This window comes from Pipistrellus kuhlii, unplaced genomic scaffold (assembly GCF_014108245.1).
Source record: "Pipistrellus kuhlii isolate mPipKuh1 unplaced genomic scaffold, mPipKuh1.p scaffold_m20_p_2, whole genome shotgun sequence".
NCBI lineage: Eukaryota > Metazoa > Chordata > Mammalia > Chiroptera > Vespertilionidae > Pipistrellus > Pipistrellus kuhlii.
In genome coordinates, this window is record NW_023425515.1 from 70,289,402 (window position 1) to 70,313,010 (window position 23,609).

General features: G+C 40.8%; 1 protein-coding gene across 10 annotated transcripts in view; it reads left to right on the forward strand.

Moving 5' to 3' along the window:
- ST3GAL6 (ST3 beta-galactoside alpha-2,3-sialyltransferase 6) overlaps positions 1–23,609 on the forward strand; it is an 82,780-nt gene that overhangs the window by 728 nt on the left and 58,443 nt on the right. For all 10 annotated transcript variants that reach the window (XM_045584024.1, XM_045584023.1, XM_036448397.2 and 7 more), the window contains one exon: positions 23,374–23,529. The gene's annotated coding sequence lies outside the window, so the exon portion shown is untranslated. The remainder of the gene's footprint in view (positions 1–23,373; positions 23,530–23,609) is intronic.

Sequence of the window (23,609 nt, forward strand, 5' to 3'; positions counted from 1 at the left end):
GCATTTCCTCCAAACCCTAGAGGGTGGCAAGGGTTCTCTCTCCCCCGCCACCGTCCACCAATTCTGGGTTTAGGGGGAGGAGGAGGGGCACCGGCGGGGCGCTGGGAACCCCGAGCCCGCCAGGGAAGGCGGGAGAGGCGAGGAGCCCGCTGGCAAGCGAGGTGCGCAGAGAGCGGAGAGGACTCTGCTCGGGACCCAATTTCTAATTTCAGGGGAGCTTGGGCACCTGAGAGGGGACGGGTTCCTCGCTCACTATTGTTCTTTTGTGTAAGGTCTGTATAGGAGCAGGGGAGAGTGCAAGGATCTGGTCTTTTGACCTTAAAAAACAACAACCCGCAAACCCCTTCTTCCCGCCACAATAGAACTAGACCTAACAAAGCGAGCTCCGAGGCGGTTTGGGGGAGAGGGTGGCGGTAAGAAAGCTGCAGTGTTCAGGCAGGGAGCAGTAACTTGGCATTTTTTTTTTTTTTTTTTTTTGAGGCAGAGATCTCAGCCCCCTTCCTTGTGTGCTGTTATTTTGCCTTTAACGATATGTTATATAAACGGATTTCCAGAAACTAAAAACCAAGCCACCCAATGCTCCTTCTTTTATGATCTTCAGTAGAAAGGGGAGAGAGAGTGGCTGGGAGCGGGAGGATGTTGTTTGCTGTTCAAAGGCAATATTTAAAGATGGTGTGGGAGTGCGCATGAGAATACTATCAGCAGCCACCCACTCCGCAGCTCCTAAAAAAGTCGCCCGGTGCTTGAGAGGAAGGTCCCTGCGCTGTGAGTTGGCAGCCCAGCCGGGTGGGGAGGCTGCGGGCCTGCCCGAAGCTCGGCGCTCTGGGGCTCCAAGGCCTCAGGTCCACGCTGACCTCCAGGTCCCTGATGGACGCAGGCCTGGATAGGTGACCTTCCGGTCTCAGCCGCAGACTGCACCGTTGCCTTATAATGGTTCAGCAAAGGGAAAATGCTATCTTGACTGTTTCAGATTCAATTTGTTTCTTATACCCCAAATCAATAAAAACAAACAAGAAACAACCTTTGAGGCTCAGAAAGGGACGTGTTGGCAGAATAATGCCATAGTGAGACATACCATTAAAAGACATCAGTCTGTCGTTTGTGAATATTGTAATTCTCAAGGTTTCTCATTCCAGCACTTGGTGGCAGCTGTTTTCTTTTGTTGGAGATGTGTAATCCACAGCAGGTGGAACATTGTGGCAGAGAAACGAAATCATGCGGCTTTCCATCTCTCTCTAATAAGCATCACTTGCTAACCATACATATTACCACGTGGCTTCCACGGAAATCGATCCCACCCAAGGCTGGGACCAGAGATCTGTTTAACGCTGGTTGTAGGCTGTGATTAACCAGGAGGCGAAGAACGCACCAAACCCCCCTGGCACCACTGTGACCCCCAGTGTGTTCACAGGAGCTATTTTATTCAATCTTCCCAACGGCACTGTAAGATAGGCATGTTTAGTCCCATTTTATAGTTAAAAACCCAAGACTACTCCAGGTTAAGTGACTTAGAATGGATCCCATGAAGGTCTGCTTCACCTGTGCCCTGTACCATTCCAGGAGCCTCCATGGGCCACGTGACTCGCAAGTTCTTTCGTTCTGTGTGCGACTCTTTCTCCTTCGCCTTACACGTTCAACGTCTCTACCCGCTGGTCAGCATAAACTTCTTCATTACACCTTAGGCAGGGCTTCTTCAGTTGGTGGTCTGCATACTTTGCCTTCCCTTCTGACCGCTTCGGACTTTCATCAGCTAGGTGTCTTCTGTCTTCTCCACGGTTTTGACATGCCACTTAGGTGTCTGTGTCAGGACAAATTCAAGCGTATGTGTCATCTCCAATGGTTTGTGTTCCAAAAGTTCTTTTCATTCTGAACATATATATAGTGCCTATTATACTCTTCTTGCCTGGAAGAAATCTTCCTATGGCTATATCCTCACCCTTGCAGATAATAAGAACATCTGTTTATCCCCAACTTCAGTGGATAACAGCACATCTCCCAGTTTCCAAGTAAACTCTTATGGATTAAAAATAAAAATGTATTTGATTTAGAGCAAGCTTGATGTATGGAATGGAAAGGATGCATTAGACCATACAGGGTTTTGATAGAAACTGTCCTTTTGGTTTCATACCAGGGTTTCAGAGGCACCATTCTTCATCGTGGGAATCAGTAGTGTCGTGGCTGCCATGCTACTAGGATAAGAAGGGATGAGATTCTGGAGTGAGGGGATGAGGATAAAAGGAGTAAGGAGAAGTAGGATCTGAGTCTCTTTCCCTTGTTCGTATATCTTTTTCTTGGAGAGCTTTTGGTTATCCAGCGGGGATCGCCAGCCTACTGTTTACTGCCACAACCTTCTGGACCTGGCCAGGGGCTGTTCCTCTTCCCGGACCACTGGGAAAGAAGGGAAGGAGAGCAGCCAACCTTTAGGTGATCTTCTTGTCATAAACACTGGAAACCTGAGTGAAAAGGTTTCTTACCTCGTCTCTCTTTTTCCCCCTTATACCTCAGGCTTAGTGTGCAAATGGCATCATTTTATTCAGTAGCATGTAACGGTGGTCTTTGAAGGGTTCTTTAAGCAATGCTTTCCCACAATGGGAAGACCTGTTGGAGATGAGAAGGATAAGGCCTCCCAATAAGAAGATGAGAAGGAAGCTGGAGAGTCTCCCAAGGGAAGCGGGGTCGCTGGCACCTTCCAGGGGCTGCAGAAGCAGATGCGGAGCTGGTATGGCTGCGGGTCACAGTCACTGTGCCAGGAGGTGGGCCTGCCAAGGGAGCAGAAAGTGGCTTTCCCGTGGATCCTGGGTGACTTTCTGTATGGTGACCCATAAGGTGGCACTTGAGATTCAACCAGTTTACTGAGTATCCACCATGTAACAGATGCTCTAGGTGCTGGTGGTGGGGTTAGGCTGTGCAGTGTTGAACAAAACAAAGCCCCTGATCTTTTTTTTTTTTTTTTTTTTTTTTTTTTTTTTTAAGCCCCTTATCTTATAGAGCTTATGCTTATGTGGTAAACAGAGTCATTAAACAAAATGCAAATAAATGAAAAAGCACCTTTCAGAGAGAATGAGTGTTATGAAGACAATACAACACAGGATATACTGGAAAGGGAGTGGGATAGGTACTTTAGGGCAATCCGAAAGCTTCTCTGAGGAGGTGGTATTTGCTGAGATGTGAATGGTGAGAAGGAGCCAGTCCAGTGAAGAGCAGAAGGAAGAGCATTCTAGCAGAGGGACCAGCAACTGCAAAGTGCCGGAGGAGTGAATTCGCGTGAATGAATTTGGAGTGTTTGAAGAACTAGATGAAGAAGAGTGTAATAATGGGAGGGGTGCTGAGATGCAGTCAGTGAGGTAGGTAGGAGACAGCTTGTGTGAAGCCTTCAGGTCTTAGAAAGGAGTTTGAATTGTGCTTTCATTAGAAGGGGATGACCCTGAGGATTTTAAATTCAAGATTAACTCAGTCTTTACCTCGTGGGCAATGTGTTTTCCTGTTTCTCTTTTTTTCCTCCCTCTCTCCTAGGGCGCTGGCATAGCCACAGAGAGAAGTAGGCAGGGCTCAGAGGACCCTCCACTGTGTTCCTCTTGTCCTCTGAAATAAATCCACATATTCAGGGTCATCTTCATGCACAAAACCCTCTATCACCAGCTTTGGTATCTCAACCGCTCTCCAGACTGATTATCTAGTTGTCTCTAAGAAGTCTCTGGGTTGGTTGGTGACATCTGAAGCTAGATATTTAATATTAAGTTAATTGTTTAGTGAACTATATTATAGTTGATATATTTTGCAAGACAGTGATTGTTGCAAGAGGCGATAATACAAAATTCCCCAAGTCTTGCCTTTTCCTGAGCTCCCACCCCCTCTCCCAGGCTGCCCTCTGTGCAGTCGGTTATGGGAGGCTCGTGGCCTTTTTAGAGTGCAGTTTCAGTGGTCATGTGCAGGACTCATAATATTTCACGTGGTAATGTGCTATGTCTGTGAGATTTCACTTCCATTGGTCTTTGTAGAGGCTCTTGGCAGTCTTACAGTACCGTATTTTCCGGCGTATAAGACGACTTTTGAACCGAAAAAAAGTCAACCCAAAATCGGGGGCAAAAGACCAAAATTGCGCAAAAATTACCTGCAGATCTTGATGGCAAAGTAAGTCTTTTCTTTGAAGTGGGGGGCAGTCGTATGCAGCGAATATAGGCCTAAACCTATGTTTTAACTGTAAAATTAGGGGGTCGTCTTATACACTGGAAAATACGGGATAGCTCTTAAAACCATGAAAGTTTATGTCCAAGTCAATAAATCCTAATAGTGCTGGTTTATCAGAAATGAAGAGCAGACCCCAGCATTTTATCAATTAGTCTTTGATTCCAGGATAGTTCATCATCACTAGTATATTAATCTCTGGGAAGCTTGGTGCACTCTTTAGAGAGAAAATTGTTTTTGAGATTCTAGAGCCAGATGCTCTGTTCCTTTATTAACTTACATACTTACCGTCACTACTACACAGGGTGGAGCAAAAGGAGGTTTACAGTTGTTCATATGGAAAATAACACAATACTTAATCAATAATAATACAAGAATAAACTCTTTATTTCGGGAACTCACAAATGCCAACCTATTTTGCCCCACCTGTATATAACAATAACTTTCCTTCAGCTTTTGTATCTGTTTCTTAGTGATTGATGTGGTGGCATAAACTCTGGAAAACATTTCTATTGGAGAGGGCAGTGATTCTGTCTCCTCTTATCATCCAGGTGTCCCCTGTATCTGGTGCATTGCCAGAACATTATAGATTGAGCAAATATTTGCCAAATGACTCATCCAGTGTCCATGGGTTGACTCACAATCTTAATATATTATATATTATCTCAGTTATAAGATCTTTATAAATACTATGGTCATCTTTATAACTGTTAAGATGATCAGGTTTTCATTTCGAAAGCTTTACCCACTGGAGAAAACAGGTGAAAGGTGAATTCACCCCTGTGGATTTGTATATATTAATTAAAATGCTTCTGCTTTTGAAAAGTCTTTTCTTTTTGAAAATATTACACTGTATTAATGCTGATGAGTAAGAAACTGGTCTGAAAATGTCATCAGCTGGATACTCAAATTTGTTTTCATATACAGTAAACTTTCAATTCGTTTTCATAATTTGTAATTTATGATAATTTGAGTTGGGTTAGTCAGGTTTGTGGTTACGTTACTGAGGAAATAAGTGTGCCAAGAATGCGAATAACAACATCATCCCCTCTTTAATAGCACCCAGCCATCTTTACACACACAATTTCATGCCCTTGAGTAGGCAGAGATTTGCTTTGCTCCAGTTCCAACACTTATTATTATTTTTGGTTCTAATGGGTATTATTTAACCTAGTTGGAGACACAAACATGCCCTCGGGTACAAAGCTCTCCTCAGCAAGATTAGGAGAGCTGGGCGGAGTGGGGAGAAGCCCTGGCCCGCCGAGGGAACTGAGAGGGGTGGTGGCACAAGAGAGGGGCCCGCGCAGGCTCTTGGTGAGACTCCTGATGACAATGTTTCTGAGGAGGAACAGTCTCTCCAGGAGGTGTCCTCTTGGTTATCAGAGATATTCCTAAGTATGTAAAGGTTCTGCCTCTTAGATTTGTTTTTTCTTGCCCATCTCCTCTCCCCCAACCCTATCAGATTTTAGTCCTCAGAGAGGTTATCAGCCCACCGTTTCTGTCAGGCTGGTGGACTTTTCTTCTTAGGAAGTATTTTCTTTTGGAAATATGTAGGCCAGCACTATAGAAGGTGCTGCTTTTATTAAGATAATAAAATAACATAATCAAATAAAATATAAAATAAAATCGTATAATATAAAATGTAATAAATGAAATAATACTTAATTAAATGTGTTTATTCAAACCCATCCACCCCTTAGCAAGGGTCCTTGGTGCATTAAGGGCTTGGGGTGGCAGAGATAAGGGAATATGTACATTTTCTGTGCTCAGAACCAAATAATAAAAAGAGATTAAAGATTTCTTTTTAAATTTGTGACTCCTTTTCAGGTTTAATATAAAACTCATATAAGATTTAGATAATGTAATCTATAATAATTATAATATAATAGAAACAATATAATGTCACAAAACTGCATTTAAAAATTAGAGAACGGGTTATTCAGTTGCAGTGAGACAAGAGCAATGGGGTAATAACTCGGGGATTCAACTAGAGTTTGAGTGGATTTTTAACTGCTTTTCAGTCACAGCGATTAATTTAACATTTTTTGGTTAATCCTCACCCGTGGATATTTTTCCATTGATTTTTAGGGAGAGTGGAAGACAGAGAGAAAGATTCGCTGCCTTCTGCGTGAGCCCAGAGTAGGGTCCCAACAGGGGAGGAGCCTGCAACCAAGGTCTGTGCCCTTGACGGCAACCAAGGAACCGAACCCAGGACCTTTTGGTATGAAGACCGACTCTATCCACTGAGCCAAACTGGCTAGGACTATTTACTTTTATTTTGATAGATTCTAAAAGTCAAAGGAATGCTCTTGTAAATTATCTTTGTGAGATAAGGGACACTGCTCTCAAAATGTGGTGGATATTTGGAAATTATTATATTACTAGAGGCCCAGTGCATAAAATGTGTGCACTCGAGGGGAGCTCCCTCTGCTCAGCCTGTACCCTCCAATAGTCCAGGAACCCTTGGGGGATGCCCAACTGACATCTTTAGTGCTGCTGCAGAAGCAGGAGAGGTTCCCGCCACTGCTGCTGCACTCACCAGCCATGAACCTAGCTTCTGGCTGAGCAGTGCTCCCTCTGTGGGAGTGCACTGACCACCAGGGGGCAGCTCCTGTGTTGAGCGTCATAGTGACGGGTCATTTAGAAGTTCAGTCAATTTGCATATTAGCCTTTTATTAAATAGGATCATTATTATATATTACATTATCTATATTTGAATGAACTTCATATTAACCATAAAAAGGAGTCAAGGAATTTGAAAATAAATTTCTAATCCTTTTTTATTCTTTGGCTCTACTGAGCATAGAAAATGTGCATATCCCCTTATCTCTGCCTCCTCCATCATTTAATGCACAAAGGACTCTTGCTAAGGGGATGTAAAGGTTTGAACAAAAGTAGTTAATTTAAATTCTTTATTGTTGAAAGTATTACCTATGTCTCCTTTCCCCCCCCATTGACCTCTTCCCAGTGGCTTTCCCTCCCCCCTCCACCCCTAGCACATGTCCCCATCCCCTATTTTCTGTGTCCTTTAGTTATGCTTACTAGTATATGCATACATACAAGTCCTTTGGTTGATTTCTTACCCCGCTTCCCTCTCCCCCCCCCCCCCCCTTCCAACCCTCTCCTGCCTTCCCTCCGAGGTTTGACACTTTGATGCTTCTACATCTCTGGATTTATTTTAGTTCATCAATTTAATTTGTTCATTATATTCCACAAATGTGTGAGATCATGTGATACTTATCTTTCTCCAACTGGCTCATTTTACTTAGCATAATGCTCTCCACGTCATCCATGCTGTTGCAAATGGTAGGAGTTCCTTCCTTTTTACAGCAGTGTAGTATTCCATTGTGTAGATGTGCCACAGTTTTCTGATCCACTCATCTGCTGATGGGCACTTAGGATATTTCCAAATCTTAGCTATTGTAAGTTGTACTGCTAAGCATATAGGGGTGCATATATCCTTTCTGATTGATGTTTCTGGTTTCTTGGGATATAGCCCTAGAAGTGGGATTACTGGGTCAAATAGGAATTCCATTTTTAAATTTTTTTTAGGAAGCTCCATACTGTTTTCCACAATGGCTGCACCAGTCTGCATGCCCACCAGCAGTGCATGAGGGCTTATGTATTATATTATTTTTACTTTGTGTTATTTTATTATTTTAATATAAGCAGCATGTTCTGGAGCATTCAAGATCTTGTTCCCTGGCATATCTTGTTAGTTTGACGCAAATAAACTATTAAAAAAAAAAAAAAAGTACTTTCTATGATGCTGGCCTAAATATTTCCAATAGAATATTTTAGGCAAATGTCAAAACAAGTTAGCTTATCACTCCTGTTAGATCCCAGCTATGCTACAAATAAGTTAGAAATAATTGGGTTTTTCTTAAGTAGGATGTTAGGCGCTCTGTGTACTTTCTGACCATGAAGTACTTAAAAATGTTTCCCAGGCACTGAGTTTCTTGGAGGACAAATCTGGCCCATCTATAGCAAAACACACACACCTGTTTTTACAGATTTGGCTTCTGCTTTAATCATAAAATAATGTCACTGTGTTCTTATAAAAATGTTCTACCTCAGCTCAATATTCCTGCCCATGCACCTCTTATAATAACATCTTTCAAAGTGTGGTTTTAATTAGGGAAATATTTTTTCTGCTAAAAAATCCAGAGAATTCCCCCCTTCCCTGGTTTTGATTTTTTTTTTTTTTCCTGCCATTTCATGTTGCTGACTTCATTTTACTCTCCCACTTGAGCCTATAGTCACTGCAAGCCTTTCAATGTTTTAGCTGTGGGTGTTTGTTTGTTTTTAATTAATTAATTTATTGATTGATCACTTGATGAGAGAGAGAGAGAAAGAGAGAGAGAGAGAGAGAGAGAGAGAGAGAGAGAGAGAGAGAGAGAGAGAGAGAGAGATATTGTTCCACTTATTTGTGCATTCATTGGCTGATTCTTGTATGTTTCCTGACCAGGGCCACAACCATAGGGTATTGGGATGGTGCTGTCAGCAACTGAGCTACCCAGCCAGGGCAGCTGGGGATGTTCTTTTGACACTTAGTACCTTTTCCTTCCACTCCACACTCCCTCATCCAAGCCAGATTATAACCGCTATTTATTTTCTAGTTTTATGGCTTATAATGGCCTGACTCTGAACAAGTTGCCTAACTTCTGGGCATTACTTATCTATAAATGTGAGATAGTGTCCTCATTAGAGTTATTACAATAATTAAAAAGGTAACACATATGTCCCTGGCGGGTGTGGTTCAGCTGGTTGGGTGTCTCCTGTGCATTGAAATATTGCCAGCTTGATTCCGGGTCAGGGCTCATGCCCAGGTTTCGGGCCTGATCCCTGGTAAGGGCTGTGTAGGAGGCCGCCAATTGATGTTTCTCTTTCACATTGTTTTTTCCCCCTCTGTCTCCCTCTCCCTTCCTCCTTCTCTAAAAACAATAAAATATTTTCAAATGTGGTTTTCCTCTCAGGGGAATTCTAATTTGAACTGTTCTCTTAAAAAAATAATAATAATAATCGGAGTTTTTTTAAAGATCCCGGCCAGTATGGCTCAGTGATTGAGCATTGACTCATGAACCAGGCACATGCCTGGGTTTTGGGCTCGATCCCCAGGGTGGATATGCAGGAGTCAGCCTATGGATGACCCTCCCTCATCATTGATGTTTCTCTCTCTCTCTCTCTCCCTCTCCCTTCCTCTCTCTGAAGTCAATAAAAAAAATAAAAATAGTAAATACATATAAATAGTTCAGCATAGGTTTTGCCAAATATCAAACATTTAATCAATGTTACTTGCCATTATTATTATTATTATAACTCTATTATTATAACCATATTCTTCCTCAAATATTAAAAGTTAACTTTCTCCAGAATGCCTTTCTTTTTGACCTTATGTAGCTCTAATTTTTTTTTTTTTTTTTGAAATCTGTTTCCCTTTATCACCTATCTTCATTATGGACTCTATTCATTTGTTCATGTTGTTGTATTTTTAAAAAAATTATTCTTCAGTGAATAGCAACAAATATGTGAGCACCTATCTTGTGCCAGGCACAAGAATCTATAAGTATGGATGTCTATGTTTATATAGGGATCCGTGGGCACACAGTGGAGGGATGCAGTGAAGAAGCAAAAACTACTCTACTCCGATGTCCATTAAAAAACTTGATGTATTTTAGTTTTTTTGTTTTTTCTCAAACGTTTAAAAATTATAATTTAGGATTATCCCTGTTCTTGAAACAGCTTTAAGTGTGCTTTTTCCTTAGATACTCATCTATCCTTAACCAAATGTAAAGTGGAGATGGAAAGTAGTCCTTCTTTAAGAGCTAAATCTCAACAGATGATCCTAATTTTTGGCAGGGAGCAGGAAGGCTGGGAGGCAAGAGGCGGGAAGGGACCCTTTCAGATAGCATGATCAAAGGCACTGAAGCATGAGGGTGGGATTGAGAACTACTAGAAGTTTGGTGCTCTTAGAGCCTAACATTCTAAGTCAAGTCTTTTAGGAGGTGATGCAGGAGAGAATGTAGGAGTCTGCTCCGTCAGACTTAGACATCCCTGTTTATGTCTCCCTGAGGCCAAATATGCGCCTTATAGGATGTGGGTCTATACAGACAATTTATAACAAGCAAATTCTGCAAATTGCTTCTGAGGCTGGACTTGGATTTACATGTGGCATGGACTCCCAAGTGTCTTCCATTTGCTGTTTTCCTAAGAAAATGATGAAAACATTAGTTATGGTAATGCATAATTGATGTTAGAGCTCTCATTTTAAAAAAATATATTTTATTTATTTTTTACTGAGAGAAGGGAGAGGGAAAGAGAATTAGAAACATCAATGAGAGAAAAACATCGATCAACTGCCTCCTGTACACGCCCCAATGGGAATGTGCTCGCAACCAAGGTACATGCATGCTCTTGACCGGAATTGAACCTGGGTCCCCTCAGTTGGCATTCCGACGCTCTATCCACTGAGCCAAACTGGTCAGGGCAGAGCTCTCATTTTTAATAACCCAAGTGTCTACACCATAGAAATACTAAATATAATTTGAGACTCTGAAGACTGGGTTTCTCTATGAGAGTTGAGAGTAGCGATGGGCGTCAGCAGGACAGAGACACCCAAGGAGAACAGGCACGGGGACCACTGTGAATTCCTGGCCTTCTCAGAGTCTCCCTAACACATTTTACAGAACAGAAGGCCAAGTGCTTCATTTTCTGTAATGTGTCCTTGACAATTTATATGTCAACTTTGCATCAATATTTGATTTTTCTTTGTTTGCTCTGATATACAGTTCTGACTTCCTTCCCCTCTGCTCTCTCATTTTTAAGGTGTCACTCAGTTTTTAATATGTCATATCAATAGAGTTTATGCAACAGCTCATGTTAAATATCTGAGTTACATTTAATTCTAGGAAATATTATGTGTTTTAACTTCAAAATATGTTTTCTGCTATGTCTGAGTGGTGTCCAGTATATTTTAACTCCATTTTTTGAGTTGATTTATCTTACTAAGAAAGTAAGCAGTGGTATCCAAAACATGCTAACCACCAGAGTTTAAAATTTCCAAAGAAGAATTAGATATGAAAGAAAAACACAAAATACTGAAGCTTACTTGAACTGTAATGAGCCTGAAAATGGAATGTGTGGGAGAGGTCTGCAAGGAGCCAGGAACACAGAGGGCAGAGCAAGAAGTGTCTTAGCGTAGTGGTCAGCAAACTCATTAGTCAACAGAGCCAAGTATCAACAGTACAACGACTGAAACTTCTTTTGGGAGCCAAATTTTTTAAACTTAAACTTCTTCTAATACCACTTCTTCAAAATAGACTCTTGCAGGCCGTGGTATTTTGTGGAAGAGCCACACTCAAGGGACCAAAGAGCCACATGTAGCTCGAAAGCTGCACTTTGCCGACCAAGATTAGCATGTTTTTAGCACCGCTGAGGTGAGGAAGTGCCCTTAATGTGGGTCTGTGGTTATCAAACGACTTTTTAGTGATCACCCATGGATTTGCCTATAGAGGTTGCCAGTCTACCAGTCCAAAGGTATCAGTCCTTGGCACAGTTTTCTCATTGGAAATGAACCAATGGCATTTTGTGAACCAGCGGGGCTGAGCAGCTAACTCTTTTGTTGTGGTCCTTCCCAGGTCATGCCCTGTCTGAGAGTCTGCCTAGGCTGCCAAGACCCCTATTTCTTAGGCAGCTCATATTCTCTAGTGTTGTTTTTCTTTAAGTACAGTTTTTATAGGAGTATCAGACATACAGAGGCATCCACAAACCATATGTGTAGTTCGTACATTTCCTCCCAGTGGACATGCCCACATAAGCTGCCTTCAGATGAGGAATTAGAACATTAACTCCCTGCCCCCAGGGAGTCCACCCAGTCACAGCGTTTCTCCTCAGAGGTAGCCACTGTTCAGACCCTTTTCTCTGTGTCTCTTTAACTTGAACCAGAGCCAGGTGTTCTGAGTGGCTCCAGAGCATCAGAGACCTTCTGGCTGAGGGCGAGGACTGGGAGCTCAGGGAGGGTGTTCCAGGTGTTATTTATAACACGCCAAACCATTTGAAAGCAGGTATTTCATTTTTTAAAAGAAAATTGGATTGCTGTTCCTATTAACGATGATTCTGATCCAGAGGAAGTGGGGGAAACTACACGGAGGAGTGGCCCCAGCCTGGGTCTGGGAGGATGGGCAAGAAGGATGCAGCAGACACCCCAACAGGCAACAATGGGAACCCACAGGAAGCAGAGTTTCAAGGTCTATCCTGGGGCCACCAGGAAAGGAAACTGGCTGACTGGCTGCATCTGAAACTGCTAATGAAGGGCAGAGTGAAGAAGCCTTAGAATGGCGTAGAAGCCTCTCCTGAGACGTGTTGAAGTCCTAACTCCAAGCACTTCAGAATGAGACCTCATTTGGAAAGAGGGTCATTGCATATGGGATGAGTTAAGATGGGTCCTGCTGGGCCCCTCGTACGATGTAACTGGTGCTCATCTAAGAAGCGTGCCTGTGAAGACAGACACGGGAAGAACACTATGTGAAGACGGAGGATCAGAGTGGGGGGTCCATCCATAAGCCAAGGAACACCAGGGAGTGCCCGCGAACCCCCGGAAGCTTGAAGGAGCCAAAGAAGGGCACTCCCACAGGTTTCAGAGGGAGCATGGCCCTGCCAGCGCCTGGGAGCTTTAAGCCCCAAAGACTGTGTGTTGCTTGGCAAGTATATTGTGAGACTTTTGTTGTAAGCCACCCCATTTGTGGCCCTTTGTTCTCATAGCCCGAGGGGAGGAGCACAGAGGGTCTGCCTGGGCCTGGTGCTTTGATCCCTCAGCTTTGCTTCCCCCAGAGCACGCCTGTGCCTTGCTCCTGACGTTGCCCTGGCTGTCCCTGTCCACGCTGTTCCTGTCTGCACTGGCTCACAGCATGCCCTCCGCTGCCCCTGGCCACTCCACGTCTGTGATGTGCCCTATCGGAAGATAGAGGCATCATTGCCATGCTACAGCTTCTTCTTTGTTTCTTCACTCTGTCCCTTATTAGCATTTTCAGAGGCAGCCAGTTTGGTTTCTCCATGGCCCCAGAGTAGACCTTGAAACTCTGCTTCCTGTGGGTTCCCATTGTTGCCTGTTTGGGTGTCTGCTGCATCCTTCTTGCCCATCCTCCCAGACCCAGACAGGGGCCACTCCATGTGGTTTCCCCCAGTTCCTCTGGATCAGAATCATCGTTAATAGGAAAACAAATCCAACTTTATTTTTTACATGAAATACCTGCTTTCAAATAGCCTTGGCGTGTTGTAGATGAAGGTTTCACTCTGTGTACTTAGGCATCTCAAAGGCCAGTTCTCAACTGAGATAGTAAGAAAGCCCGGTCAAAAAAGCAGCACAGTTCGGCTTTAGTAATAAGGAGCTCTGGGGAGCGTGGTAGATGGCTGAGTCTTTTCTTTCCTCACAAGCCCCCCGCCTCCCCCCCCCCCCCCCCCCAATCTCCCACAGGGGCTGAGTTGCTGGTGTTAGCATAACCACAAGGACCAGACTGTTGTGATGTCCCCATGGTTACTCCGTTGACCCAGGCCACTTCCTATGTCCTTTTGTGTCCTTCCTTCAGGACCTAGGGACTTGCTGGTGGCTTTTGTCCTAAAATGCTCTTGGCACAGTTTCTTCCCCTTGCCTCATATACCCAGCGCCGGGCTCAGTTGCAGAGTGAATGGACATGCACTCCTAAGTCATCCCTTCCTTTCACTACAGAAGCCTTTGCTCAGTGCTAGCAACTAGAGGGAAGTCTTCAAACATTAAAAAACATATATCACCAACGTAGGACATTTCAAAGTCTTGAATAATCCTAGTTTTTGTTGTGGGTCTATTTGTAGTTTATTTTCTTGCTAACCCTCTTTCAACTCCTAGTTGCAATATATTAATATTTATATTTTGCCCTCTGTTGGGGAAATACAAAAAAACACACACACAAAAACCCTGCATGTTTTCTGTTAATTATGTATTCTGTAAAACAGACTTATTATATAATTGAAAAAGAATAAAACAGTGCACCTTGAGGTTGCAGTTCAGAGGTTAGATTGAGGCAAAAGGTTGTGTTTGTCTGCTTATTTTTTTAACTTTTGTTCTTTAAAGTATTACAGATGACCCCTCTCCTCCCCTCTCTGTTTCCCCCCAGGCCTTAATTGTCTGTGCTTAAATATGTGGCTATATAGGTTTGCTTTTTGTACACCTTGCTCTCAGCTCAGACAGTCCTTGCACCCTGAGATCTTGTGCCATGGGAAGAATGAGTAATAAATACCTGTATTAAATAGATAGATGCTGGATGGACAGATGGATAAATGGATGATAGTGTGGCTTCACCTTCTTGGCCAGCAATTTCACTGAATTATTGGTTGGATAAATTTCAGTTGAATTCACGACTGCCTCTTGAAGTAAGATGGGGGGAAGGGAAGAGCAGGAGGTGGGGAGAGCAGGGGACCTGGGAGGGAGGTAAGAGAGGGGGAGGGACTGGGGAGGTGTTTCCTAAACCTAGGAGGATTTTTGTGGGCTGGAGGCCAGGAATCTAGAAGCAGTGATATCTCTTTGGCTTGCCTATGGAATGTGCTAAAATATTTGGCTAGTGATTTTTTAAAATGGGCCAAACAGAATGTTTTCATTGTGATTCCCAGTATGCTGGAATTACTGCTTTCATTGGAAACCCAGATTAAAAAAAAAAAAAAAATTACCCTCTAGGGGATGCTGTACCTTCTTTGGAAATCTACTAGGAGAGACTTCTCTCTCCCTCCAAAGAGAAATGGCCCTATTTGAATTTCCTTTGGTGTTTTCTAGAGTAGGTTATTTTAAGTATGAAGCACACAGCTGTTAGTACAGTTATCCATATTTTAAAAAAATCTGCCTTTTGAAGTTTCCTCAGTTTCTTTTTTATTTTATTTTCTAGGAAATAATGTTAAAGAAATATAAGGAATTCCATATGGGTGTTCACATATTTGTAGACTTGACTTTAGTTTACACTAGATAATAAACCTCGTTATGATTTCCTTGAGTTAAAAACTTTCAATAATGCAAAGAACGTTGTATCTAGTCAAATGGTTTAAAGGTGTGACCATTTCAAGATCAAAGGCTAGCATTATATTGCTTTGGTTAATTGTCTGTCTTAGCAAATATTGACTCTGGCATATACTATAGTAGGCACCTCCCAACCCCTTGATTCTAAAAAAAGGAATTAGTGATCTTCCTGTGGGGCTGTGGCCTGGGTTATTTTCTGGCCAGAAAACAAAACAAAGCATTCTGGAGGAGCCTTTGGTTTATCTACTTGCTCAAACACTGAGTTCTTTGCCCAGTCAATATGGTTATCAGGAAGAGAAAGCGGTTGTAAGAAGACTATTTTCTGCATCGACTTTCTCTTCAGTATATTTTGTTTCAAAATGATTATTAGAAGTTTACTTTAACTAGAAATTTATTTTCCCATTTAAAATACTATTTATTTTCCCTTTTCAGAGATTTACAGTATCTCAAATAGCTAGGCATTTTTATACGACTTCCGTTATTAAAGGTGTTTGTTTTAGGAAAAATCCTCTCTATTTAAAATGAAATTTCTCTTTGAAACTATTTCTAGCAATTTATAAAGCAATTTATAAACTGCCTTTTGTAGATTAGAAAAAAAAGTAATTTGGCTCCAAAAGGACATTCAGATAAGCAGTTCTCTGAATACAAGCTGAATGTCTATCAGTAGGGAGTGGTTAGCTTTGAAATATATTTTGTTAATAGAATGCAGAACTCAAAAAGTATGAACTAGACCTTTACTCATCAATATGGATGGACCTGAACACCGAAAGTGTAGAGTGGGAAACACAAACTTCAGAATATTACATGTTTTTTATGTAAATGATAAACATCACAGAAGACAATGTTGTATGCCATATAATGCTTATGAATGTGTATTTGTACCTGTGTGTAAGTAAAAAGTAGACTGACTATCTACTGAATTCATGATAGTGGCTGCCTCTGAGAGAGGAGTATCAGGAATAGGGAGGGGAACTTAAATGTACATTTGAAAAAAAAATCTTTGAAAAGACGTTCATTTTGGTTGGGGGTTCCTGGACATTTATTATATTGACATTTGGACTTCTATTAACATTTTCATGATAAAAATTTTCATGTACTATTTCCTCAGGAAATAAGTTCCAACTAGGAGCCATACATTTATCAAGGCTGGGAATGAGACTGAAACTATTCTAATGCATCTATAGTAAATGATGTTATTCTGTGAAAAATGAAAGGTGACACAGTGAATCCGAACACAAGGAAACCTCCCAGCTGACTTGGCTCTTGGGAAGCTATAACAGCTTAGAGGTGAAGAATAGAGACCTCAGCAGCAGACCCGGCCTTGACATATTCTAGCTCTGAGGTGTTGGCCAAGTCACGTATCTAAGCCTCAGCTTCCTTATCCAAAGAATAAGACTAACAGTGCCTGTCTCAGTGCTTTTGTGAGGTTAGATGAGTCTGTGCATGCAATAGCTATGCAACAAAAATTAGCTGTTACTTTCTGTGGGCAGCCTCAAATTTTTTAGTGTACTATTTTCATTTTCATTTCTGAGTCTTTGCTAATGCTGCTCCTTCTGCCTGGATTATCCCTAGTTTCATCTGGCTAAATCTTTCTTGGAGGCGTTTCCTGAGAATTCTCTCAAATTCTTCAGAGAAGCTCCCCAGTCTTCCCCTACTGGGTCAGTTCCTACTCAAACCATAATTGTCCTGTAAAAGTTACTTGTGAACTACCAGCTCATTCATGCCTCTCTCCTGGTTTGTAAACTATTTTTCCTCTTCAGTACTGTATCTTCAGTACCTAGAACACTCTTTGCCTTGGAGTAGGCATTGGGAAATTATTTTTTGACTAAATGAACAACATTACTGCAGAAGGTGAAAACTTTCAGAATTAATATTTTCAGGAAATGAATTTGTACTTAATGTACTTTGACTAATGCATTAACCTACTAGTGAGTTAGAAAATAAAATCTAGGATTATATATTTCATAAAAAATATATATCGCATGTATTGGTTTATTTGCAATAATAAATTATAAGGTACCCCAAATGCAGAATACATCATCTGTGTAATGTGAGAGGTTTAGAGGCTCATCTAATGGTTGATAGCAGGATAAGTTAATCATATATTTGCATTTGCTGTGGAAAGCAGGAAAATGTCCAGCACTTTAATCTTAAGATTTGATTCGTTTATCCTGTTAACCGAGTGGGACGTATAAATACATCAAACTTAAACAATATTGGACGTATGAATACGTCCTTGAAATATATGTTGCGCCCTGAAACGGGCGGGACATATATTTCTGAACAACAAAGGTATTAGTCATCCATACATGTCTCCACATGAATTTAAGACACGGAGGGAATCAGTGTAATTTCGCTAGTGAGTGGTGGACGTGTTCAACAAGAATTGTTTTGGAGTTAACACATGACTTACTGAATAAAAGGTATAGGATTTACTTAGATAATTTCTATATGTCAATTCATTTGGCTGAACTCTTGTGTCAAAACAATACAGACATTGTTGGAACAATGAGGATAAACAGAGTCGGAATCCTCAGTGAAATAAAAACAAAAAAATTACAGAAAAATTAACATGTAGTAAGATTCAAAGACAAACTTATGGTTTTAAAATTGAAGGATAAAAAAGACGTATTGATGCTCAGTTCTATTCATAATGACAAAAAGACAATGACTGAAAAGAGAGGAAGAAGGCAAGAAAAACCGAATGTTGTCTTGGATTATAACAAGAATATGGGCGGCATAGATTTGGGAGATGGAGTTATGGTGGCCTACACGGCTGCCCAAAATAGGGTAAAAAAATTTTATATAAAATTTTTTTCTACGATTCATTGCTATGTGCTGCTTCAATGCATATATTATATACAAAAAAGATAAAGATCATTTGGATCGATTACACTTTTTGATAGAGTGTGTAGAGAAATTGGTAGATAACAACATAGTGAAAACCCACCCAAAGATATCAACAACAGTTCTACATCTAAACCATCACGCTTACTTGAAAGGCGTTTTCCAGAACAAATGAAAAGCTATATAGGAAAAACTAAATCCAGGAAATGCCGAGTTTGCTACAAAAAAGGTGTTAGGAAAGAATCTACATACTGGTGTCCGGATTGTAAGGTAGCACTATGTATCAACAATTTGTTTTATTTTTATTTTTTAAAAATATATTTTATTGATTTTTCACAGAGAGGAAGGGAGAAGGATAGAGAGTTAGAAATATCGATGAGAGAGATATATCAACGAGCTGCCTCCTGCACACTCCCCATCAGGGATGTGCCCGCAACCAATGTACATGCCCTTAACCGGAATTGAACCTGGGACCTTTCAGTCCGCAGACCGACGCTCTATCCACGGAGCCAAACCGGTTTTGGCTGTATCAACAATTGTTTTAAAATATATCACACGGAAGTTGAGTTTTGAATTTTTACCTCTATATTTTAATTTTTTAAACTCAATATTTCTATTTTATTTGTGTGCTTCTGTTTATTGTTCTGTAATTGTTAACTTTTATATATTTTTTATTGTGTATGGAAATAAAAAATATATGTTTTTTGTAATCTTTATAATTGTTTGTAAAATTTATAATTTTTTAATTGGATGTTTCCATTTTTTTTGTTGGTATTCTTTTCTATTTGTAATTTTGTATTTTCCTTTCTGCTTTATATATAAATAAATGAAAAAAATATATTTCATAGTCTTTTCATTTATTTTAAGTATAAATAAGAAAATAATAATATGAAATTACATCCTCCGGGCGTAACATACTAACACGTCCTAGTGAAAGAGTACGCGCCCGTTATATGTTGCGCAATTAAAAAGGGAATTCCCCGGTTAACAGGTTATCTGATATTTTGCACTCCACTTAACTCACGCTTTTTTTTTCTTTTTAAAATAGCAAGAGAGGGACTAACAGAAGATGATATTTCCCAGGAATCAGAATAAGCTAGGCTCAATCAGAATGAACTGAAGTAATCAGGACTTTAAAAAGGGGCTTTTGTAAGTCAAATAGAATGTTACAACTTTAAAAATACATAATTTATTAATTTTTAACTTTAGAGAGGGAGAGGAAGAGAACAATTTGTCGCTCCACCGATCCATGCATTCTTTGATTGATTCTTGTATGTGCCCTGACTGGGACCGACCTCACAACTTTGGCATATCGGTACAACGCTCTTAACTTTTAAGCAAACGAAAACAGTAAACCCAGTGGAAGGGGGGCCTTCAGAGTTGGAGCAAAGGCAGGAAACTAGTTCCCTTTAGTTGTATGTTTATTTTCTCTGGGAAGGAAATCTTTGTGTTCAAATATTAGCATATTTATCTAGGAAAGAAATTACATGGGATTTTGAACTGATTGCAAGCAGGAATTTATTCACTAAGTGAGAGAGGAGAACCAGCAAGAAATGGGGGTTTTCTGTTCATTGAAGGAATTTGTATGACTCAGAAGGGTGCTAGGGAGGTGAAATTCCAGGGTTAGAAAAATAATGCAAGGCTCTACATTGATAAAGAACTCTATAAATTATAGCTTTGGGAGACTTTTAGAGATTATATAACACAGATCACTGGGAAAAATTACTTTGTAGCCACATTTTTTTACATCCTATTTCTCGTTAACTGTAGTATACTGACATCATAAATAATTGCATTTTGAATGCATATATTCGTTCATTCATTTATTCATCAGAACATGCTTATTTATATGCCAATCTTGGAGTAAAAGCATCATTTTTTTTAAAAAGGAGGTAAAATATCTCTTCTTTAGAATTGTGCAAAATTGGTTATTGCTCAGAAGTATGACCTAGTGTGTACTGCAAGATACGAAGATACCATCTCTTTTTTGGAGATTTGAATGTGTGGACTCATAAAACCCTGCTTATAACCACTTATTTATTAAACACCTGCCCAGACATCAGGGATAATCAGGAGGACTTTTGAAATCATGTGGCCAGAAGACTTTATATGCTTTGGGAAACACTGGTTTCAATAACGTTTTAATGCTTGTAATTAAGCTGCATTCTTGACTGATCCACAGTCTTGACCCACAGCACTGGCATCACCTGGGAGCTTGCTAGAAATGCAGATTCCCAGGCACTGCCCAAACCTACTGAATCAGAATCGGAATTAATTAATTAATTAATTAATTAAGATAGTTAGTTAGTTAATCCTCATCCAAGGTTATTTTCCCCCCCATTGATGTTTACAGAGGGTGGAAGAGACACACACAGAGAAACATTGATGTGAAAGAGAAACATCCTTTGGTTGCCTCCTGCATACTCCCAGACCACCCGGGCTGGGGGTCAAGCCTGCACTGAGGTAGTGCCCTCTACTGGAATCAAATGTGCCACTGTGGGCAGCTGCTTTAACCATTGAACCACCAGGTAGGGCCAGAATCAGAAGTTTAACAAGATGCTCAAGTGAAGCCAATAAACATTAAAAAGTTTAGTAAGCACTGGTAAATCCCCAAGTGTTGTTTCTTTTATTCTTACTTGAGGATATGTTTTACTGATTTTAGAGAGGGGGAAGGGAGAAAGAGAAACATTGATGTATGAGAGAAACATTGATTGGTTCCCTCCTGTACATACCCCAACTGGGGATTGAATCTGCAACGTTGGTATGTACCCTGACAGAGAATCGAACCAGCAACCTTCCAGTGCACAGGATGATGCTCCAACCACCTGGGCCACTAGCCAGAGCCCCAGTGGCTTTCAGAACAGCATATCTTTAGTAACAAGTGACTCCTTATCCAGCAATGCAGCATGCAGTGTCTTTAGGCAACCTAAATATTAGTGTTGCAGAAGACTAGGGGGGAAAAACAAGCAATGCTTAGAGTTTGGAGTTACACTTTAATATACACCAGTGGGCTTAGAGAAAAATGAATTCAAATTTTAGGCAGAGCAACAAGCAGAATTTTTCTTTTTTTTTTTAAGTTCCAGCCCTATGTGTGCTTAGTGGTTATCTCGCTGGAAGCTTGTGGCCTCAAAAACAACACAGTTCTATCCAATTAAAAAATATATCTGGCATGGTTTTGAGAGTATGGGCACATGGTTTTGAGAGTATGGGCACATCTAGTCTCTGGCCTAGAAGGTCAGACAGCTAAGTTTATCTTCCTTATTATTCAAGCAGGCTAAAGCAGGCTAGAAAGCAAAGTTATTTTTTCCAGAATAGGAGACTGTCTAAAAAATAGCAGAGTTGACTTGACAGAATAAGGGATATCTAAATAGCAGAGAATTTCAAACAGTAGTTTTACAAAATAGGGGTTAGCCTTCTCATTGGCAGGTTCTTCCGTACCAAACTCAAACCTAACTCTTTGAATGTTACATTCAAGGGACATGGCTTACCCACTGGTAATCTCAGAGCCTGGCCAATGCCTCTTCTTGAGGAAGGTCATCTGAACACAAGACTGGGCCCTAACCGGTTTGGCTTAGTTGACTGAGTGTTGGCCTGAGAGGTCCCAGGTTTGATTCCTGTCAAGGGCATGTACCTTGGTTGCAGGCACATCCCCAGTAGGAGGTGTGCAGGAGGCAGCTGATCGATGTTTCTCTCTCATCGATGTTTCTAACTCTCTATCCCTTCCTCTCTGTAAAAAATCAATAAAATATATTTTTTAAAATAGCTTTAAACACAAGAATGGGCTCTCTTATTTCTTCCCTTTATTTAAGCTTTTCCAGATATAATTAAATTCCCATTCCCCCAGTTGTTCCTGTTACAACATCAAGGTTTCTTTATTCACTTATGTAGACTAGAAAATCTTAAAGGGCCCTTTCAACTTCAGTATTGTGATTGCACCTTTACATCAGCTAGTAATAAGTAGTAGTGGATACGAGATGATAGAAACTCAGGAGCTGTATATCTATACATTCAGGGAGAATGCTGCTGAGGCACAAACTTATCATTATCCATAATTTCCTTAAGTTCACAATTCTGTCTCATGGAGGAGACTTCTATTACAATAATAGCCACTAAAGAGTGCCACTGCCTGCCTTCTAATTTGTAAATGTGCCAACTACTTAGCACTTCAGAAGTGAAAGGCACGCAGGAACATATAAAAATAAGCATTTTCTGCCTCTATACAGTTTAAGATTTAAGATTTTAGTCTTAAGAATTGCATTCTATATTAAGATTAAAGAAAAAATTTTTAATAAAAGACTTTTAAGAAAAAAATTATCTTTAATCCACAACTCAGCACATCACCTGATTTCATTGTTCTCTAACGGCTTTCAGCAATGTGTTCGCACGCGCATTGAACACGCAGAAATAACCTTAGAGTACTCGGCTTTTAAAATGTTTCTTTCCTTGCTTGGTAGAATCTCACCATTTTTTTTCTTCGTATTACTCTGTGAATTTCATAATAAAGCATTCCTATTTCTATCTGTAGGACATTAGAGTTCATGGGTGGCTTCTGAAATAAAGTATGTGGCATATTTTTGTAGGTTTGCACATTTTTTTTTAATCAATATATCTTCTTAAAAAATAACATTTTCTACTAAACAGGAAGTACAGGGGTGCAGCTTTTTTTGTATCGGGGTTATGTAAGAAAAGCTGAAACAATGTAAGAAAAGCTACAACAGGAGTATTTTAAGATTCTTTTTAAAAATAATTTTTTGAGAAAGTGGCCACAGCACATTCTTAAACTAGCTGCAGTTTTTACTAAATCCCTCTCGCTTTCTTTCCCCGAATTTCTTCCTGCTGTTTTACTCCTCTTACCTCCTCCTCATTCCCCGCTCTCCTCCCGATCCCGCTTCAGAGGGTTTTCAGAGCCACAGCTCCTTCTCTCACCTTCGCATGGAACAATAAAGCTGTGTGTGTGCGGAGCGAAGCTGGAAAATGAGACAGATGGGCCTTTCATTCCCAGGCTGCTTTGGGTTAATTGAGCTGGATATGTTATTTTTTTTTCAAGGGGACGGAGCTGGATCCTGTGGATAACCAGCCATGAACGACAGTAATGCCATAGGTGCTGCCGGGTGTGCTGTTGGATTTATTTATTATACTTTTTTTTTTTTTGTGGCAATTTCATCATCCTGTCAAGTATTTTGGGGACAGGTCAGGAGTGAGCTTGCTAAAATAATCTTCATTAAAATGTTCTTCATGGATTAAAGATGTTCTCAGGTAACGAGCCATTCTTACACGCATGCCACCTTTGTGCTTCATTTCAGGACTCACACGTGAAGGAGCAGCGCGGCCTTTGTCTTGGAAAATTGCTGGTGGTACGGCGATTGGGCAGACAGCTGCCTGAAGCTCCAGCAGCCTTCCCGCATTCTCGGCCGTAAGGACCAGAGGACCTGTGGGAAACGGATTCCTTAAGAGTGCAGGTAAGCAAAGGCAACACTGCCGCTGGCTCAGACTTTTCAGATGGGAGTTTGAACAGTGGAAACGTTCTTATGCAATGGGA